This window comes from Pteropus vampyrus, unplaced genomic scaffold (assembly GCF_000151845.1).
Source record: "Pteropus vampyrus isolate Shadow unplaced genomic scaffold, Pvam_2.0 Scaffold152, whole genome shotgun sequence".
NCBI classification, from domain to species: domain Eukaryota; kingdom Metazoa; phylum Chordata; class Mammalia; order Chiroptera; family Pteropodidae; genus Pteropus; species Pteropus vampyrus.
This window is the reverse complement of record NW_011888933.1, coordinates 467,555-473,145: the sequence shown is the minus strand read 5'-3', so window position 1 is coordinate 473,145 and position 5,591 is coordinate 467,555. Positions and strand designations below refer to the sequence as shown.

Here is a 5,591-nt window from a genome sequence, read left to right as displayed (position 1 = left end):
CAAGATTTACATTGATACTTGTGGAAATATGAGTTCTAATAGTGACAAAAAATTTTAAATCCTGATAAGAACTCATGATCTTGAGTAATTCATATAACTGGTCACACTGCTATACTTTTCTTTTACAAAATGGTGGATAGTCCAATAGATCAAAAGGAAATAAACGTAATAAATAGCTTACTGTATGCATGCATTTTTAGGTCCTGTACTGTATACTATCCTCACAAAAAGATCCAGGATGTAGACTTCAGATTATAAAGTAGTTGGAATAATGTGATCCGTTAAGAAGTTGCATTTAGACTTTACAAAAAAGAAGAATAACTCTGTACTACTTTTTAAGGCATAGAAAGCATTTTCTAATATACAACATAACAAGGCTTACAACAATCCCTGGAATGGGAATGGCAGATCTTGTTATATTTATTACAGATGAGAGAACTAAAGTTTGGAGAATGCAGATGACCTACTCAAGTAACTCCACTAGGAAATGGTAAACCTGGAGCTCATATTCCTTGTTCTGACTTTAAAGCCTTTACTTTCTACTACTATGCAGTTAAAGCAGATAAATGAGCATGTTGTCCTAAATCTGGACTATTATAAAGAACCCATTCCAAGTGAGCCATGACCTCCACGAAATGGATTGCCCTGCTCTCTCCAAAGAGTCCTGCATTTAGAGTCCTAGATTAGTATGGCGTGGAGCTCAGCAAATAGTGGTAAAAATAACAGTTATTACTGAAATGGTTTTAAACTTTGCAAAATGAAAAGGAGATAAGGCTATATATGTCACGGAAAATGTAATCTTGTTGACTTAAAAGCATTTGACAGAGGGATAGATTAATAAGACTCCATTGATTAGTTCTAGGTTTCACAGAAGTTAAAGCAAGTAGTAAATAACTCAGCAAGAACCTAGGATAGCAAAGAAAATCATTAGAGCTTCAGAAAATCAGATTTTTGGAGCAACATTTTAAAAATCATTATGATTTACTTCTTAGAATATAAAAAAAGAACTTTGAGCTGGAAACTGTGGATCCCAGTTCTGATCACAGATGTAGATGGAGGGATGACACACGTAAAGAAAATGATGACCTCAGAGGTGACTGAGCAGTGTTAGGGTCGAGTTTAAGAACGGGTTCACTGAGGACGTTCTCGTGGTGGTGGCCCACCTCTTCCCCAGTTCTCCTTTCCATCACCCTCAGCCAGGCTCTCATTATCACATACCAGGTTACAGAAATGTTTTATCCAGTTTCCCAGTCACCCCATTAATCTCCCAGACAAATTATAACACTCTTCTTTGTCGTTCCCGTTTTTCTCCCTTTAGTGGTTGCCGTTTGCTCTTTTGAGTTGTGCTGGCCAATAAATAGTCATATGCAACTATTTAAACTTAAATTATTTAAAACAAAAATATTTTATTTCCTTAGTCATACTAGCCACATTTTAAGTGCTCCATAGCCATGTTATTTTCATAGAATGTTATGTACTATAGAACATTATACATTGTAGTACATTTCCTTCATCACAGTATGTTTAATTGGAGAGTGCCTTTCTGGCGCGTAACCAAACCCCTCACCCAAATATTCAAGGACCACACAGACTTCTCCTCACCCCTCACTCCCCTTGGCAAACACCCTCTACTCCATACTCTTCTCTCCTCCTCTTCCTCATCATTACTATAATTATAATTAAAATTATAATAGTTCTTATTTATTTAATGCAAATTATGTGCCAAGTACATAAATTCTCTCACTGGATCACTTAAAGAGGAGGAGGAGAAAGAGAAAACCCTGCTAAATAGTTTTTAATCCCCAAGAGGTTAGTGAAATTAAGTATATTTCTCAAAGATGAATAGCTAATCATCGGTGGTGCTTGAAGTGAAAACCAGGACTGTCTGGCCCCAAAGCCAACCCTTTACCTTATACTAGTTGTTAACCAGAGGCAATTTGCTCCCTCTGCCAGGGCTCATTTGGAAATGTCTGGAGACATTTTTGATTGTCATAACTGGGCAAAAGCTACTGACATCTAAAGGATAGAGACCAGGGATGCTTCTAAATATCTTACAGTGGACCCTCCCCTGGAACAAGGAGTTTTCTGGCTCAAAATGTCAGTAGTGATGTGGTGGTGGTGGTGGTGCTGGTGGTTTTTCTATCTCCCACAAGAATTTAAAATCTAAAAGTAAAGGAACTTTGGTTTGTCTGCTGCTATTTCTCCAGGGCCTTGAAAACTTCTTACCATAGATTAGGCATGCAGAGTATATTTTTTGAGCAAGTGGTGAATTTATTACTTTTTAATTAAACTAATGTCTGCACAGAGTGAAAACAAACAAGCCAAAGAGACCAAAATAAGTGAAAATCTTCATCCCTAAACCCATGCCCATTCTCACATCCCAGTGAAAATTATTTTAATAATTGCTGTTCTCTAAGAATTCTTCTGATTATAAACAGTAATTCAGTTTCTTAACTTTGGACATAATCAGTTGACTTTCTACAATAAAAGTGAGGAATTTCATGCACTAACGCTTACCCCCCGCCCCCATTTTAGTTTTTTTTTTATAGTTTATTTGAATATTATTTAATTTTGAGCATCCTGTGTTATTGATAAGAAGTGTGGTATCAGAGGAGAGGGCTAAAAAACAAACAAACAAAAAAGGTGTGGTATCAGTCACATTCTTATTTCTCTATGAATAATCTTGGCTTTTTTTTTTTAAGTAGATTTTAGGAGTTTTGTCCATTTTCAAAGTTGTGCCTGGATGAAAGTCTTTTATCATTTATCCCATTTGGCAACTAAACTGTTTAACTTATATCTTTTTAACTTGGAGAAACTTTTCTCTGTTTTCCTTTTTCTTGAACTCTTCTTGCTATCCTTGCCTCTGTTCTGTATTTAGAGGATTCCTCGTGATAAATAGTTGACTTCCTGGATTAATCTTTCATGTCTCTTTTTTGCATGTTTTTTAAATCCCCTTTTCATTTCGTTTACATTCTAGTTTGTTTTACCCCCTCTTCTTCTCATCAGCTAAGTTACTATTTGCCTTTAGCCGTGCTAATTCTAACTTTTTAACCAATTCAGTGAATTACTTATATGGGTCATCATATATTAATTTCCAGGATTTCTTTCTTATTCTCTGATTGATGCTTTTTTTATAATTGATTTTTGGAAGGAAGTTCATTTTTAAATATCCAATATTCTTTCAAATCTTTAAGTTCTCTCTTGTTCCCTGAATTATCTCTATTTCCTCAAATGTCATTTTTTTAAAAAAGTAATTTTTTTGTTCATGCTGCTGATTTTTCTCAAACTGATTTGGAGGTGTTTTTTTTGCTTGTTTTTGTTTGCTTGCTTTTAATGAATGAAAAACTAGGCTGAGGAGTATAGATACCTGTTGTAAGTTTCCTCTGCAGATGTGCATATCTGTGTCCCCACTCACTGTGAAGGCTGACTGCAGGTCTGGGTATGTGGGCAGAGTTTGTCAAGATGTAGGCCCCCCAGAAGGAGCATGAAGATGGAACCAAATGATCAGGTTAGGATTCTCACAATCCTACCGTGTGTTTTCGTTCTGCATTGATTTGCCTAAACTAGACTAGGTTCCAAAACTGATCATCTGCTTTCACTAAAGACTAGTTCTTCTTTTCACCTTTGAGGACAACAGCTTCTCCTGTCAGCCGAAAATATAGTAGCAAGGGAGGAAATGAAAAGAAAGAACCTCAATTGTTCTGAACATGTTTCTTAATGAATTGCCATGATATTGGTCCCTCATTCCCCTTGAACTCTATTTGAAGACTCTAAGCTCCGAGTTCCTCCAGGTTCCTTTGGAATGGACCAACTATTAACTCGGGTGCTCCTGGCATCAGTTTCCCCTATGTTTTTTCTGCCCAAGCCTATCTACATTCTGACTTGTAGAACATCCTCAAAATTTTTATTATGGTTACATTCTTTTTTTAACATTTAAAAAATAATTTTAATGATATTTAGGAGAAAGAAGTGTATGTGATAACTCTTCCATCACTGATCATATTTCATTTAATTTACTGTGATTTTTCATAACAACAATATATGTTTGTACTATACTCTTTTGCATTAATTATATTGTTTTACCTCTACTATTTACTTGCTAGATGGAAAAATTTCTTCTCTTTCTTAGGCCTTCCTGTAAAACAAAGATAATATCTGACTTTCAGTGTTATAATGGAACATATGAATGCATGTTGTAAGTTGAAAAGTAGAGTATAAATATAAGCTGTCTTTACATATAAGATTTTGTCATGGATCCAGAGTAACAAATAAATGCAAACCTGGAGATTAGTCATAATTACAGGAAAACCCTTTCCAACCCAATAGGATTGTAAGGTAATGCTAAGTTGAGACAAGAAAGATATATGCAGTGCAAAAGACCTAGAAGTCATGCACTAGTAGCAATACTAAAATAAATGATTGTTCATGGATACATTTTTCACCTACTGGAAAGACAAAGAAAAAAGCAGACCAAGAACATAGTTAATATATTATCAGTTAAGGAAAAATAATTGAATATATTTTAACTGATAGAATGGAATATATGACTTAATGTTGTGTGATCCTTTCACTTAGCAAAATTTAAGAATGTGCATATTTGTATTAATAATGAGTATAACTTAGTACTGCCACAGTAATATTATTGATTTTATATGGCTTCAGTTAGTTAGAGTTTCCTGTACTCTCAGTGAGTTTAGGACAGGAAGCACCCAGTAAAAGGAAAATAAAGAAAATGAGAATAACATTAAAGTGGCTTAATTGTGAAAGCTGAAAAAATGTTGAGGAAATTAAACATAGAAAGAGTCATACCGGCCTTTGACTTCGACATACTGGAATCATTTGTGGATGATAAAAAAGAATATCTTTCCTAAATTATTAAAACACAGCATCTTATTGGTAGCCTTTATTTTTAGAAATAAACTGAGAAAACATCAAATAGACAAGCATAAAATAAATCAGTGTGAATGTGTGCTGAATGATGCATATATGACTCACTGACTGATGTTAATTCTCATTTTCTGCATTACATTCTAAAGCTGAATGTCTGTAGAGGGTAAGTCACCAGGCCTAGTTAAATGTTAATGGATCCAGTGATATAACATAATTTAAATTCAAGGCCTCATACAAAGGAATGTGTTCAAAATGCATTTGTTTGACTTTTTATGGCTACTATTAAAAGTAAAGAAAACGAGACTATAAACAACTATACTCAATTATTGACATAGCTGTGGCTGAATTGTAATGGTATAAAACCATATTTATTTATGGGGAAGCTCTGTTTAACTTGCCCAACCCATCTAGATTGTCATTGAGGTTAAAAAGGATACCTGGAGACTTGGGCAAATGTGGAATGTCACTTTAAAGTGAGTTCATTTTGAGGTGTTTTAATTTTCTGTTGTTGTAAAGTCCTAATACAATTTTTAAATCTTATTTTTTTCCAATTCATACTTAAGGCCTTAGCCCATAATTAATGTAGTACAGATTACTTTTGTCCCCAATATCAATGATCTCTTTCTTTCTCAGTAATAATAGGACTCCTCATTTTGCGGGGTTCATGGGCACGGGGTCACTCAAAATGAGATCCAGAATTC

General features: G+C 34.6%; 1 protein-coding gene across 15 annotated transcripts in view; it reads left to right on the top strand.

The window, feature by feature from the left end:
• The window catches only part of MAP2 (microtubule associated protein 2), a 259,216-nt gene that overhangs the window by 139,084 nt on the left and 114,541 nt on the right, over positions 1–5,591 (top strand). The window contains exons 1-2 of one of the 15 annotated variants that reach the window (XM_023536267.1): positions 473–490; positions 3,390–3,508. The exons of 13 other annotated variants lie outside the window; for them this stretch is intronic. The gene's annotated coding sequence lies outside the window, so the exon portion shown is untranslated. Of the gene's footprint in view, positions 1–427; positions 491–3,389; positions 3,509–5,591 lie in introns of those variants that run through there. One more of the 15 variants, XM_023536265.1, reaches the window with a different exon arrangement.